The sequence below is a fragment of the Miscanthus floridulus genome, chromosome 17 (genome assembly GCF_019320115.1).
Source record: "Miscanthus floridulus cultivar M001 chromosome 17, ASM1932011v1, whole genome shotgun sequence".
Taxonomy (NCBI): Eukaryota; Viridiplantae; Streptophyta; class Magnoliopsida; order Poales; family Poaceae; genus Miscanthus; species Miscanthus floridulus.
The window spans coordinates 8,432,429-8,449,101 of NC_089596.1; the positions used below are offsets into that span (position 1 = coordinate 8,432,429).

General features: G+C 44.2%; 1 long non-coding RNA gene across 1 annotated transcript; it reads left to right on the plus strand.

Annotated features, from left to right (window-relative positions):
• Nucleotides 1-10,848: 10,848 nt before the first annotated feature.
• On the plus strand, nucleotides 10,849-12,080 carry LOC136516256 (uncharacterized). Its single transcript, XR_010773978.1, has 4 exons — nucleotides 10,849-10,892; nucleotides 11,052-11,144; nucleotides 11,499-11,601; nucleotides 11,684-12,080. It is a non-coding gene; the product is annotated as an uncharacterized lncRNA (long non-coding RNA).
• Nucleotides 12,081-16,673: the final 4,593 nt, after the last annotated feature.

The following is a 16,673-nucleotide window of genomic DNA, read 5'->3' on the forward strand; positions in this document are numbered from 1 at the left end:
GCTCCACCTCACTCGAACCGCTGAGATGCGAGCTCCGCCTTGCCCAATGGCTGGAGTACGGGCTTCGCCTCGCCCGATAGCTAGAGTGCAGGCTCTGCTTTGCCTGACCCCTTAAAAGGGATTATGCCTCGTGGGACCCCTAAGGGTCCGGGCTCTGTCTTGCCCGACCCCTGAGGGTCTGGGCTCCGTCTCACTCGATCCCTGGGGCGCGGGCTCTGTCTCGCCCGACGAGGGCCCACACCGCCTCCAACCACTATGGGTCAGAAGGTACGACCCCAAGGTCAAACTTCTGACATCGGGTAGGAAGTAGGCACGTCTCGACGTGACCCATGGCCATGACAGACTCCCAGGAGTTCACATCGCCAACAGTGATGGGTGCGAGGTCATTGTGCTGCCTACTCCCCGTACGGCCGCTGACCAGCACGTCGGTTCACCGCGTCATCCGCCAGGACGGGATGGGACGCCACGACCAGCTAATGATGCCGGGGCATGGCACCAGTGGTGAACAGAAGCCCAACGTGGGGCCATCCCCATCACCATCTACAGTGTCGGCAGGACTCGCATAAAGGATGCCTTCTTCTCCTTGGCTTTTCTCCTTCTCTCTCTGTAACCGGTGCCTTCCCCTTCACCTATAAAAGGGGGAGCCGGATGCCCCAAGGAAAAGAAGGCGAACACACAGCACAATGAGCACATAGCTGAACAAGCTCAGCAAGACTCTACGCCATTCGTTCTTTTCACCAGAGACTTGGGAACTTCTCCCTCTCTCGCCCGTTTGTAACCCCTACTACAAACTAGTGTCGGTAACATGAGCAGCAACACACTAGACGTAGGGACATTCTGCCCAAACCAGTATAAATCTTTGTGTCCTCTAAGCACACCATCTGGGCCAGATGCGCAATTTAGAAATTTATTAGTTGGTGACTCAAAACACTGACACTTGGAATGTAGTTGTGCACAATGTCTTGTGAACTTTTCTGGAACTCCTATCATGCCTAGAATTGAATTTGCTAGTTAACTATGTATGAGACCAATTTGTGAACTATGTGGTTCTTGTCAACTGTAATATGTGATCTTGTGAACTATATATGATATGTGAAAACTATGTATTTCAACACATATATGTCCCAGACCACATATATTTGCAAAAGTGTTGTTGAAACTTGAAACACCACATATAATTGCAATAGTGCACAATGTCACATTAACTTACAATCTGCAGTCACAGAGAACACACACTAAGCACTACAACCATTACACACTACCATCACTTCCAAATGAGGGCACAAAAGACACCAATCAGAAGACCTACAACCAATTTCGCCAGAACAAAAAAATCCACTACAATCTGCCACTTCCTGTTCTCTATTTCCTTCCTATTCTCTACTTCCTACATTGGCACACCTTTTCCCATCTTCATGTTCCAAACTTCAAGTACAAGACTATCAACCAATTGCTTCAGTGTGTTCACTTCATGCCTCAAATCAGCGTCTCCTTCACCAGACATTTGCATTAGTTTGGGTGGAGCACCAATGGCGGCCGCCTCCGCCAATTCCTGGTGTCACTTCACTGCCCACACTGCATACTCCTCCTCAGACTAGATGAATCTATAGGTAGTAGCATCATCCTGCACTAAATCATAGCTACGTCAATCACAAAGCAAGCCTCCATGATCAAGCAACCAATGCAAAGAATTTTTACCTTGACACTATAGGGGCACTTGACGAAGGTCTAATCCATGGTTAATGGCTGCTTGCTCTTGATCGAACCAAAGGGACGAAGCAATATGGGCAATCTAGGAGGTCGAACTGCTCCTCCAATCTGCTGGCGCTCGCCGTCGAGCTCGTCGCCGTCACAGCACCCTTCATCTTACTTCCTCTGAGCATGAGGTCACCACCGAGATGGATGAGCGGGCCATAGTAGTGCTGCGCCGCCGAATCACCACCGCCGCCTAGGGTCTATAGAGAATGGGGTAGGGAAGGAGACGGAATGGAGAGTGGAGACGGCATCCACGCGCTGGGTCACAGTCGGGGTCAAATGCCCCCTTTTGCAGGTGGCTGACAGTGGGCCTACAGTGTCAGTACGAGCAAAAAAAATGGGCTAAAAATGACCAAAAACAATGGCAATTTTTTTTAAAAAAATTGGTGACAAAGGACAGGAGTTAGGGACAAATGAACAAATAAAAGTTTCAAATCTCGATGAGTTGTACAACTTTGTTGTTGCTCACTTTTTCATTTGACATTATTTTACTATGTCAAAATTTTAATCGAACTTATCAAAATTTGAAATTTAAATTTTAAATTACCCAAACAAATTCGGATGAAGAAATGACCAAATCCCAAAATTGTAGGTCTCAATGAGTTCTACAACTTTGTTGTTTACAACTTTTGATTTGAAATCATTTACTCCCCCAAAATTCTGTTCAAAGTTCTTATATATAGAAGTTTTCACAAATCATATGAACAAAGATAGTTTTTCTTTTTAATCTTTGCATAAAACTTGTAACTAGTCTTTCTCCCTCATACGAACTTCAAATTAGACGATTCGTTTTCCTAAAAATTCTAAAATCATGCTCTATCAAGTTCTTATGCTCTTACTACTATTATTTTGAAAAATCTTTTCATGTGATAAAGTTTGAACAATTCAAATTTTGAATTTCAAGAAATAACAACTAGAAGCAAGATTTTTTAACACTAAATGATGTCAACTGAAAAAGTCATGAATACCAAAGTTGAATAACTCATCAAGATCTACAACTTTTATTTAGGTCATTTTGTCATCCGACAAAGTGATAATAACACTGTGGTACCATTTTGACAAGTCTCTCATATAGTTTCTTAAACTATGTGAGTCATTCTAGGATTCATGAATAATGTATACTACCACTTTCTCGAATGAAGAAATGAGCCTAAATAAAATTTGTAGATCTTGATGAGTTATGCAATGTTGGTATTCATGACTTTTTCAGCTGAAATCATTTAGTGTTACAAAATCTTGCTTGAATTTGTCATTTCTTTAAATTCAAATTTGAATTATTCAAATTTGTCACATGGAGTAATGATCAAACAAAAGTTGTACATATCGATGAGTTCTACACTTCTGTTGATGAATTTTTCATTTGAAACCAGTTCTTGTACCCAAAATTAATTTTGAAAGTTCTCATATTGTGAAATTCAAATTTCGATTCAATCAAATGAACTCCTATGGACAAAGGACCAATACAAAAGTTCTAGATCTCGATGAGTCTTACAATCTTTTGTGTTGATGACTTTTTCATAAACATCATATTTATTATGATTTATATTTTCAAATGAAATGTATCTATGATAGTAAAAGAAAAAAGAAAAACATATATCCTTAACTAGGCCTAAAATGAGGCCAAGCCCAACTCCAATTTGCACGGTGGCGCGCAAAATGTCGCCAGTTTCGCATGGTGGTGCGCCTACAATAGGATTTTCACTGGCTGCAAAAGATGCTTATACCCTCGCTTGTTGACCCCGACAGTGTACCTCCTGAGGGGTAGATAGTAATTTTGCATTCCAGGACCCATATCCATCCAAACCCACCCATCCCCTCCCCTCTTGGCGCCGCACTTCCCCCAATCCATCCAAACCCTAGGCCTCTCCTTTGCCACTGTCGTTCACCTCCCCTTCCACCACTGTCGCCCTCCTCCCTACCGCCGCCATCCAAACTACCACCACCATCCCTGCCTCCGCCATCCGCTTCCCCCCAAATCCATCCAAACCCTAGGCCATTCCTTTGCCGCCTTTGTCCACCTCCCTGTTGCTGCCATCCTACCACCGTCGTCCACCTTGCCTTCCACCACCATCGTCCACCTCCCTGCTGCTACCATCCCTGCCTCCCCCATTAGTCCCCTACCACCATCCTAGCCGGTGCAGAAAATCATTGACGAGCAGTACGCAACAAAGCCGACCACCGATTCCGATGGCGCTGGGCGATGGAAGGAAGGGAGGAAAGAGACACAAGACACTAGGTAGTTGGTTTCTTCTTTGGAGCACTTGCCGCTTATTAGCGCCCATATTTTGGTAGCTTTTTCTAGGTAAAATAGGTCATGGTGATGGGTACCAAGATTGATAGGATTTGACCTTGGGCTTCAATCCCTTTTTGTGTGGTGAACGCTGACACAAGACTTTTAGGGTTTAGGGTTTATGATTGATAGGATTTGTACTTTGGTCATTGTGCTTTAATCCATTCCTCCATGTTTCACATGAATAGATGCAAAATTTTGTTGCTGGGATGAGGTGATGGTTTTGTAGATTTATGTTGGAGAGGGCGGTTGTGATATAATTCCTTGTTCTCCTTGTTCTGTGCATGTGGTGCTTTATTCCCTTTGTGTTTCACACAGCTAATGATTCCACTACCTTTTTTTAGAAATGCAAATGCATCCATATGAGCTTTTGAAGCTAAGAAAATGTATGCAAAATAGTGCAAGGATGCAGGAGCTAGGAATTCCTGCATTCGTAACAGCGCTTTGAAATAAAAGTGTGATCCCGCAACATGATGCTACAGCTGACCATAGAAATGATAGAGATTGTGATCCAGACTACCATCTAGTGGCAGAACCACCCAAAATAACACACTTACGGCGGCGCTTGTCTTCCACTAGACACTAAGCACCCCAAAGGTGAGCTATATCAGGCAAGTTCCGTCGAGCACACCCCATGGGAGAACCCTAAAAATCCACATTTTTCCATCAGGATCACAAATGAGAGAATAAAGCTTACAATATTTTAGCCATTTCTTACATCACTTTTCATGCAACATCAGAGTATAATATTTATTGTTTATAACAGCGGAATACAATCATGTTATCAGAGTCTCAGCAGAAATAAAATTATTTAATGACAAGTTAAACATTAACATGATGATCCGTTATATACATCATAGCAGGTTATAAGTTTTTCCATTGTAAAACATTTTGGGTGAAAGTTTCAAATAAACTCTATGTCCGCAACGTTAAGGAAATCCTCGCTGAGCCCACCAGGAGGTTTCCACACACAAGTGCCAGCTCCACATGTTCCTGTCACCTACAATAGGGTAGAACAAACCTTGAGTACTCAATTGTACTCACAAGGCTTACCCGTCAGGAGGAAAGAAAAGACTCCAAGGATATGCAAGGCTATCTAGCTCGTGGGTTATTGCATCTGCAGGAAGCATTACTTAAAGTGCGTCCTTATATTTAATTTCATTAGCAGTCACCATTGGTTCATTAACTAACCATTCTATATAAGCATCTGTGCTACTTTCAAGTAGGTGGTAAGCAATCAGACCATTTTATCATCTTTCATATTCCAGTTCTTACTATGGTGCTAGATCGTAGACAAGTCGTTCCGGATTACTAGGCGATTCGTGAATCAATGTGCCTAGATGGGTACCTCGAAACACACACCCCGCTTGTACCCCAGGCACAAGCAGGACCAACCCACCACTCTCCTATCAAGGGGTCTAGGTCCCCGTCTAAACTTGGACTCCAAGCCCCCAAACCTGAGTCCCAGACTTAGTGTGGTGCTTAGACCTCCACCATCCCCGCCTCCAATTAGTCGGTCTAGAAAGAGTCAGAACCCACGACAAGAGAGCAATGAGTCTTCCCTGCTCCCATAAACAAGTATGTGCTTAGGATAATAAGTAGTGACCTGACTAGAATCCAATGTAATGGCCGGTCCTTAACCGACATGGGTGGAACAAGTGCAATCCGAGCCTCGCTCGAATGCCAAACCAAGTCCAGATCCAAAGTACCATTCTGCCCGGTCTCCAATTATCATTCATATATATATTCCGGGTGAGAATAATATAATAACAATAATAATATCTTCCCTATCTCTCGCGAGTGACAGGCAATCAGTCAACTTCTACCGGAGTCCTATAGCATAGCAATCTACACGATCCTAGGGAAGATATTATTACATATATATATATATATATATATATATATATATATATACAAGTGGGTTTCATTCAACTCCTTAAAACTTAATGCACAAGCATAAAATAAAGTGCAAAATAATATGGGTTATGCACCGGGGCTTGCCTGGGTAAAATATAACCAAGTTAGCTTTTCATCATGGTGGCACGATCATTAAGTCACCATCTGCTTCCGCTACTCCAGACGACTCCGCGATCCAACATCGCTCCTATCATGAAATATGTGGATGCAACGTAGGCACATAAATAATCCACGGCAACCGTAACTCTAAAATACGATTACGTCTCGCAAGCTAACAAGCTAGCTTAATGACTAACATACTAAGTCATGTATCCACATTGTCAAGTGAGACTCGTTTTCATAAAATGTTTTCATTCTACAAGCCCCCAATTATTTTGACATTTGATTGATTAAATATATATTTTCGTAGTAGGGCTCATTTAGTTACCTTAACAAACTAATCCCTATGGAGCTTCAAAAATTACGGTGAGCACCTAATAATGTTAGAAATCTACTATAAAAATTTTGGAGCCAACACTACTTACCAATTCATCACAATAATTCCTATAAATTTATGTTTTAACGATATTAAGTATCTCAATTAATTATATTACTCTTGAAAATTCTATGAAACTATGTGAATAAAACACACTAGAAGATAGATCATGATTTTAGGAACCTAACAAAATAAGTTTCACAATTTTTGGTTAGCTACACAAATTGGTATTGAATTTACAAGTTTGGCTTAGAAACTAAATTAGCAAATACTTGGAAAAAGAAAAGGGCCGACCTTAACCCATCTGGCCTGCCGGCCCAGCATGGGATGTGGGCGTGTGCGCGCCGCGGCGGCCCATTACGGCCCAAGGCAGGGAAAAACCTGCGTGCGCGGCACTTTGTAAAAGAGGACTCGATTTTTAGGATAATCAGGCAGAGCAATAGAGCACTATTACTGCAAACTCACATTTTGTATTAAAGTCCCTAAAATGTGTTGCCTTCGTAACGGGGCGGTCCTCGGCGCGCCTATGCACGGCGATGCGGCACACCAGCGGCGATAGCGGTTACGCCGAACGCGCTAGACCTACTGCAACGGCACTAATAGATCGACCACCATTTATGACTAAACCCATAGCGATGGGCGGCGGTTGGGCACTCGGCGACACCCTGTCGTGGTCTGCCATGGTGAGTGGCGATCTGCGTCGGCGATGAACCTATTCTGACGAAACTACGCATGTTCAGCAGAGTACAAAAGGTGGATGAGTAACAGTGGCTCACCATGGTGTTTGCTGCTCTAGTGATTGAAGTAGGGAAACACGGTGGTGATCTAGCCACGTGCGACCGAGCGGGACGGCGATGCTCCACCATAGACACCAGCGCGTCACCACGCCATCGATGAACGCTCTGGCCATAACAACACAGCACCGAATAGGGGAAGTCAAACCAAGTTTGGGATGGCAAGTAATTGAACCCTCGGGCCTTACCTACCTCTTACCGGCTATGGCGACGCTCATGGCTCGCGGTGAGCGAAGCACCAAATTGCTGACCGGTAGGGCTTACCAGCGTCAGGGATGGGGTCGGATTGCTAGCTGGTTGCTATATCTATCTACTAGAGTGCTGAAGCGGAGGGCGGGCTACGGATGGTGTGAAATCCTGAAAACAGCGTGGCTCCAATGGTGACAAGGCAGGCGACGATGGCTATACGTGGCTCGACCAGCCCTGGCCAAGGCTACGATAAATACGTGAGGACGTGCATGCGGCGCGACTCAGAGGGAGCAGTCGTGAGGTACCAGGATGGGACGGCTTGTCTAGGTGGACTCGGTCGGTGGCAGCAAAACAGAACCCACGCGCTAAGCTGCCGCATGGAGCCAAGGCACAACACGACGCGAGAGAGGGTAGTGACATCGTGACCAGGTCGTAAGTGCCACATGACTATGGAAGTAGGCAACGTCTCGGTGCGTAGGTGGTTCGAGTGGTAGAACGAGTGCCACGTCGGCTAGACGACGACTGCCATGGCGTCGGCTTGGCCCGCTCACGGCCTCACCGGCGGCGACCCCAGCCCAGTCCCACGGAGACGAGAACGGCCCACCCTAGCCCGATGTGTGGCCAGTTGCTTGTGAAGTTGGCCAGTGGAGCAGCGGCCATGGCCAGGAGCGGCCGGGCAGCCATGGCGCCATGCTCACGTGGTGACCGCAACCACGGAAGCCTAATGGCCAAAACGGACAACACGCATGAATTTTAAAGCTCAACAAAAATGACTAATTACCCCACCTAAGGCTCAACCGCTCACCCCATCCATAGTTCACGCTACCCAGTTCCTAGCGAAACCATGGTTATGATCAACGAGCCGCTGAGGAGGAAGATCAATGAGTGCCAAGATCCGTTCTTTGCGGAAACATCGGTTCACGAATAGAGCACCAAGCACATAGTTCACAGCACGTTCTTACGAAGTTTGAGCAATTTTTAAGAGAGCAACGTAACACCCAACACCACTATGACCTATACCATTCTCAAATGCTCACTTAGATGCAATCAACAATACCAAAACATGCGGCTAGTGTCTAAACATTTCTGTTAGAAATCAAATGTCAAGATTGCATTGTCTACCACCTTTCCATACTTAGAAAATCATATATTTCAGTTTTGAACTAACATCCACTAGCGCGTTTGCCTTAATTTTTAAAAGGTCTAAACCTTGTCGATTTCCACTAACAAGCATATCATGACATAGCCCATACTGCATATTAACCCATAGGAGCGAAATACTTAAGCACACTTTAACTATTTTGCTCAATATAACTCATCAAAATAGTATTCTAGCTATAATTTCAACTTCCTGCCGATTCATGAAAAGTTCGAGTTAGAATTTCGGATGATTCAATTTCTGAGCTATCAAATATACTATTGAACAATTTCTACTCACCAAAACAAAAGTTGCATTTTCCTCTACTAAACTTGCACTTCAATTTAGTAATAAATACGAGTTATACTTTAAATTTTTTATAAAAAATGTTTTTCATGCTTAATCTAATAGAACAAGTCCATTCGCTATTTATTTGCTAGAATCGTTATCGGACGTTTTTAAATACTTCACGCACTAAGTGAGTTACCCTGGATGTTTATTTGAGTCCACAAAAGTGAGTCACATAGGATTCACTTATTACTTCATGTGCGTATTAGGTTTTCAAAACCCGAAAATTTTGTTGACTAATTTCTCTTAGGTCCTTAACCTTGGTGCTAAGCGAGCTCATAACACCAGAGGTGTTACACCATCTTGAGCTTGATGAAACCATTGATGGAGATTTGTTGCTACTAACAACGCTAAGGTGCTAATTCCATCAATCTTGTGATCCTTGTCATGTGACTTGTTTGCTAAGGCAATATAATACAATCCAAGCCTTATTGATTGATCTATATTTGCATTTGTGTTCAGGAAGCATTTAGTATCAAGAAAAGACATGCCAACATGGCTCCTGGTGGCTTCAAGGCGCGCAAAAAGACAAGCGCTTGCAGTTCCGCCAGTGAGTAGAGTAACAAGGGGAAGAAAAAGTTTGCCACCAAGTGAAGTCACCTCCACTGGCCCTAGCTAATGAAAGTGTTGGCAACTGTGACGAGCACACTCATCCACTTCATGAAGGTAAGTTTTTATGACAACTAAATTGTTACTTACCATCTGTATGTTTGCTCATGTTAAATGATAGCACATTCTGACTATATCACTATTTCTAGGTGATGGCTTGGAGGAACAAAACATCCATGTGGCCAGCGGAGGTGATGGTATAGCCTAGGGTCATGGGGACAATCAGGTGGCCAGTGGAGGTGATGCTGATGGTATAGCCTAGGGTCATGGGGAAAATCAGGTGGACAGCGGAGGTGATGGTATAGCCCAAACTCATGGGGACAACCTAATGGCCTAGCGAAGATGATGGTAATGCCCAGCTTGAAGGTGAAGCTGAAATGGACATAGAGTGTGAAGGCATGTTATTGCACCCTAATCCTCTTAGCCCTGTTGTTTCAGTTCAATAGTTTACTGTATTATTAACTATCAAATCAAGTTTATTTTCAGCTCACTAGTTATAATTATTTGTACATGTACACCCTAGAAGAGGAATCATGGATCAGGGGGAATAATAAAGGAGCAGCTCTGCAAAGGATGTCCCGATCTCAGCGTGGGAAACTGCCAGTGGTCATCAAAGAAGGGGACATAAGCCTGCTACAGCCTGTTGTTGCTGCAAAGTTTGCAATTGAATGCAACATTATAGTGAGGAACCATGTGCCTGTGTTTCCCAAATGGAAGGACTACAAGAATCAGACTGCGATCCACAAAATGTTTAGGGGGGAAAGTAGCTGTAAGTCCCTATCCAATGCCATTGCAGCTTTAATGCCTACTGATCTGTTAATTTGTAGACATTCACATTCATTGTTATAGTAATCCTTGTTTACTATTATCTAGCTAAGTACTTCTACAATAGCTGCAATCTTACTAATACTCTTATGTTCCCTTACCAATCTGTTATTTGATTTGAATACTTATCTATGAAGATTTAAAATTAGGTTTGGTAGAGCAAGTTCATTTAATTCTGTTATTTGATTTGAATAGTTATCTATGAAGATTACAATAGCTGCAACATTACTAATAGTTATCTGTCCACCAAATTTTGTACCAAGCTCATTTAATTGTTTTAGAAACACCATGTACAGTGCCTAAGAGGACACCTACCCTATTTTTATGGACTATTAGCCTACTCCAAAATTTTCTTTGCTAGAGCTGCTCCCTTAACATTAACGAATAGGCTAGAGCTGCTCCCTTGCTAATACTCTTGTGTTCTTTGATTTGAATAGGCAAAGTTTGATATCGACCTAGAAGCTGCTCATGTTAAATTTGCTTGTGCCCAAATGATGAAGAAAGCAGTTATCATCTGAAGAGGATGTTCTTTAATCCTTTCCGCTCCATTTGGTGAGAAAAACTTCTCCTCTCAAAAGTATGACTGATACACAGTGGAGTGAACTTGTCAAATCATGGGCAACTGAAAAAATGGTATGTTTTGTGCTAAAAGTTTGCCTCCTATATGCTAGCTTAGATGCCTGTTTAACATGTATGTTGTTCATGGTGTAGGAGAACTCTGAACTGAACAAAACCAATCAAAGCAAGGTCAAGTACCATCATACAACTGGCTCACGCAGCTACATGGTGCATTTGGAAAATTTGGTAAGTTATTGCATCTTGCACATGTTTTGAGAATTATTATGCTACATGGTTTGTATTAAAGATTCCTAAAGCACATGTAAGTTGCAATAGAAACGCAAAAATGTAGGATACAAAGTGGGCTAATGGGATGTGTAATTATGCCTAGTTAATGTGATGGCACTTTGCTTCTATATGATCTTTGCTTCTATATGATATTTTCTGTATTACATGTTATTGATGATCACATGTGATGGCACTTTGCTTCTATATGATCTTTACTGTATTACATGTTATTACATGCTCATGCAAGTTGCTTGTTTTTTCACATTCAATTTAGTGTTGCATACATGTTAGTTAATAGTGACCATTCCACAGGGAGACAAGTACAAAGAATAGGAACCTGATGCAGTCGATATGTTCAAGGAGTGCCACTACAGTAAAAAAGAAAGGCTACACACTAGATGTCCAGCTTGCTATTGTAAGTTAATTTCCAAAAAAAACTCAGTCTTAATATTTGTTGTTGTATCTCATGAACCATGTGTTTTTACTTGTACTACTAGGATGAAATGGAAAACAAGCTGTCCGGACATGCAGAAGATGAAGGGACCCCTTCCGTGACTGAGGTAGTTGCTGGTGTGCTTGCTGAGAACACCAAGAAAAGCACATTTCTGCAGAATGTGGGGCTTCATAGCAAAAAAGAAAGGCACACTTAAAGAGCAACTAGCTGCAGAGAAGTTGGCAAAGGATGAGCTCAAATCGTAAATGGAAGAGTTGTCGAAGAAGCTACAAGCATCTAAGCAAGCAAGGGCGGCGGAACAACAGGATATGGCAAGGAAGCAAGCTGAGACTAATGCAAAACTTGACCTTCTGTTAAGTCAGATTGGACACACCTAGCCAACTGGGTAAGATGGTCTGGGTCTCTTGGCAACATTGTTGCTTTTTTGTTACATCATTTCTGTTGTTGCTGTTGCTGCTTGGCTACGGTGCTGTAGTGGGCAAAGTGTCATTTCTGCTGAGCTAGTTATCAGCTCCTTTTGTTGTGATGAAAACTTTGACGCTGGAGTGGCCAATGCCTTGGACATGTGCTGGATTGGCTGTTAATTACTGTCATGTGCTTATGGACAGGTCCTAATTATGTTGTATGAGATGTGAACAGTTGTAATTTGGTGACCTATAATATTTGTGTGATGAGTACATGTGTTAAGTAATGATGATGACAACGGGTGTTAATTAATGATGATTGGTAATTAGTTTTGCTGAAATTATGGATGAATTATTTGTATTTTGCTAAATCCGGAAGCAACCCAATTTGAGCTGGGCTGAAATCTGGTTGCTGCCCAATTTGAGCTAGGCTGAAATATGGAAGCAGCCTAATTTGAACTGGGTTGTATGTGCAGTAAAAGGCTGAAAAACACCGCTAAAAAAACTAAAAGCCGAAAAAGGCCAACAGAAAACAAGATCGGCCAAAAAAAAATTGGGCGTAAAAATGGGCCAAAAGCTCCTGGAAACCCGAATTGGTCCACAAATGACCTGGGCTAAATCCTATGTGGCACCGATGACACGTCAGCTTCCACCTTGGCGAACACATGGCACATACGTGGCAATGCAAATCCGTGACGGAAAAATATCCTATGTGGATCCTATGTGGCAGCCATCCGTGACGGAAAAAATCGTCACAGATTATCGGGCTCAGCCCGGCCCAGAGTGCGTTGAGTGGGCTTCTAGGCCATCCGTGACGGTCGAAATCGGCCGAAATCCATCACGGATGGCTCGCAGCCAATCCGTGACGCTCGATACATGATAGAAAAAAATTCTGTCACGGATGGCCTTTTGTGACGGATTTGATCTGTTACGGATCAACAGAATTTTTGTAGTGATAGCGTAGACAAGCGGCACTGGGGCCGAGTGGTGTGGCACGGGGAGCGGAGTGGCTGCGCGCAAGTGAGCGGCACAATGCGGGGAGTAGAGCAGCAGCGCTCGGTGAGCCGGTGGCGCGGCCAGCCAAAGCATTTATTTTTTTATTTGATTTCTAGGGACAGCAGATGCTATCAATCACATTTCTTTTAGGGAGCGGTTGATGGCATCGCCTGCCTAAAAAGGGATTTGCAGAGACGGCTTCGCAATCACGATATTTCTACCTATGAAAGCAGGAACGGTTCTCCCGTCCACCTCTACCAGGCAAAGGATAAATTGCACTCGGCAAAGAACACACGACAAAAAATTGATCGGCAAAGCCCTCTTTGCCGAGTGTCTTTTATCGGGCACTCGGCACAGGCTTTGCCGAGAGCCCCGAGGACACTCAGCAAAGAAAAGCGACCGTCACGGCGCCGGCCCCGTTGATGGTCGCTTTGCCGAGTGCCAACCCTGCAGGCACTCGGCAAAGATTTTTTATTTTTTTTTTTAAAAAATTCTTAGCCGAGTGCCCTCTATCCGGCCCTCGGCAAAGATGTTTTATTTTTTTCTAAAAATTCTTTGCCGAGTGCCCCCTGGCCGGCGCTCGGCAAAGTTTGATTTTTTTTTAAAAAAAAATCTTTGCCGAGTGCCCCTCTGGCTGGCACTCGGCAAAGTTTGAATTTTTTTTAAAAAAAATTCTTTGCCGAGTACCATGGTCATGGCACTCGGCAAAGCTGGAAAAATGGTTTTTCGAGCGCCCATTTTTACAGCTTTGCCGAGTGCTATGACCATGGCACTCGGCAACGGGGTCCTTTGCCGATTTCAACACTCGGCAAAGTGACCAAAAACGGTAATTTTTAATTTTTTTTACATTCCATCATGACAAATAAATTCATACAAACATATATCACATATATATCTCATCCATATCTCATCCATCACATATATATCTCATCCATCCGCACATATCACATCCATCACAATATATATCACATATATAATAATAAGTGCTCAAGTCCATCCAAATAAATCCATAAGTCTATCAAAGTCCACAAGTGCATCACAAGTATATCACAAGTCCATCACCAAGTGAACAACAAATGAAAAAAATACAACGTGCACTCATCTCGGCCACTGCGACTGTGGTGAAGGCCCGGCTCCATCATTCGGAGGTGCATGAGGTGGATTATTCGAACCACCGTCAGATGGAGACTGCACAAAGGAGAAAAGATTGCATGTGAGACAAGATTATTTAGATAGCTAATCTAGGAAGGTAGAGGCCATACAAGCAAAGCACAAGCGAAAATAAAAAAACTTTCATACTCACAGGAGTAGCTATAGCTGCAGGACACGGAGGCGGAGGTGGAACAAACAGCCCAGCTGGCAGAGAGAAGCCCACACGTTGCCCAAGCCCTTGTAGGAACTCCGTAATGTCCGTTAGCCTCTGCGCCTGGGCCTGCCGCTCGGCCCGCTTGGCCTCCAGCTGGGCCGCCATCCTCTGATGCTCGGCCTCCAGCTCCTGACGTTGCCTCATTTCTTATTCCAGCCGGTCCTGCAATATTTTACTCCAATATTTCAGTAATGCAAAGCTAATTAAGGTGTGTAAAGATCAATGTATGACGAGTAAAATAGGAATAACCTTGAGTGCGTCGACCCGGTGCTATGCAGCGGTCGGCCGTGTGCGAATGGCCGGGCTCTCGCTCATGCTCCATGCTCGGATCTAGGAGAGAGAGGGAGTAGAGGCCGTGTCGATGACGCCGTCGCCAAGCCAGAACCGCCCATGCTTCTTGCCTTGCCCTGCCCTCATGACGGCCTCTCCATCGAAGTCTTGGGTGCTCGGATCGTGGTCTGGCCCATGGAGCGACCTTGTCATCTCAGTATACTCACTAATGCGGGAGTGGACGCTCAGGTTCGTGTATGCCTCGGGTGGGTCCTCCAGGTTGAAGGAGACATCGGACGTCGCCTTGCCCTTGTGGGCCATACACCATGCCTAGAAGTCCGAGCAAGCCTGGCCACTATGTGACGCCGACTACGAGAAAGACAGCACGATGATTAGAAATCAGGTAGAACTGAGCGTCACAATAGATAAATGAATTCGCGTACCCATGCTTGTTTGTATCCGGTGAGGCTGTGGCTGCCTTGATGGTGTGCTGGACCTTGCATCTGCAAATGACGGTCCTGGGCATCCCTATGCATCTTGAGGTACTCCTCCGTGAACCACCTCTCCACCATCATTGCCCAGCACTCGGGATACGCTTGGCACCACCAGGGAATCATCTACATGTCATCAAGTATTGGATATATAAGAAGATCAAATTAAACCAACTTAATCTTAAAATGAATCAATATTGATGTTCTTCATTTACCTCAAGGTACTGCTCCCGGGTCAGCTGCATCTCTCTTGCATCTTTCTTGGTTTTCCTCTCTCCAAGCTTCGACCCGTAGTAGGTTACGATGGCCTGGATGCGCACATCGTGATGCATGTCGGTGACGAGTTTTTTATAGGCTTTGGTAGTCACCTGCTCTGCCTTGGCCTCAAATCCCTCCTTGCGTCTATAATAAGTCTACATACAAAAGCGATGTATCCATTCATTATTTCAAGAAAAGTCCAATGAATGCGACATATTGAGCAATGTTGTGCGAGAGAGACTTACCCAAAACTCTGCCTTCAACCGCGCCGCCTTGTTGGGGTACTCCGCATCGAGGGCGATGGCGTAGTGGTCAAACGAGTAGGCCGGCTCTGTCTTTGATGCATACATGACAATGCCGGGGAAGTGTTGCCTGCATAGAAGACCCAGGATGTCGTTGACTAGCCATGCGCTACCACCCGACACAACCACCCAGTTCCTGTACAAGTGATTAAGAAAAATTATTAGTTTTTTTTCATCATATCATATGAAGTAGTGGTGATAACATATAAAGTTACTTACTTTTGCCCTTCGGGGCAAATCACTAGGCGTTGGTGAGGAAGCGAAACCTGTGGGAGGCTCGCGGGACCTCGCAAGTAGACACTCGAAGAGGAGTCAGAGGAAGCAAAACTCATGCCTGCCGCCTCCCAATCGTCGTCCTTGTGCGGCCCCTCCTCCTCGTTCATCTGCCGAACCAGCTCCTCGTCCGACTCATCCACGGGCGCCACCTCCTCCTCCAGCTCCTCCTCATGCGGCGTGGGAGGAGATGGCCCCCTCCTGCGGCTGGCGGTCCTCCTCCTCCTGTCCGATCCCTCCGCCGCCCCCTCCGCCTCCTCCTGCAGCCGGCGTGGTCTTTAGTAAATTGAGTTCACAGACCTATGATGGTCGCCCGCCATCTTTGTTCAATCACCTACAATAAAAAAGAAAAACAAGACGTAATTAGAAATAGGTGCAAAAATGAACAAAACATAATTACAAAAAACATAGTAATACATGTATTAGAAATATATGAAAAAATGAACAAAACATAATTACAAAAAACATGGTATTACATGTATTAGAAATAATCTTCATGATTGAGATTAGCTGATTCATAGGTCTCGTCATCACTATCAACATTGTCCAACTCATCAACACTATCCGAAGGAGGAATGTTATCTTCATTGTCATTGCCTAAACGTAATCGCTCAAGCATTTGTATGTCCTTCAGATTTCGCACCTCATCTCCAGTGTCCTCGTCATCATCCCT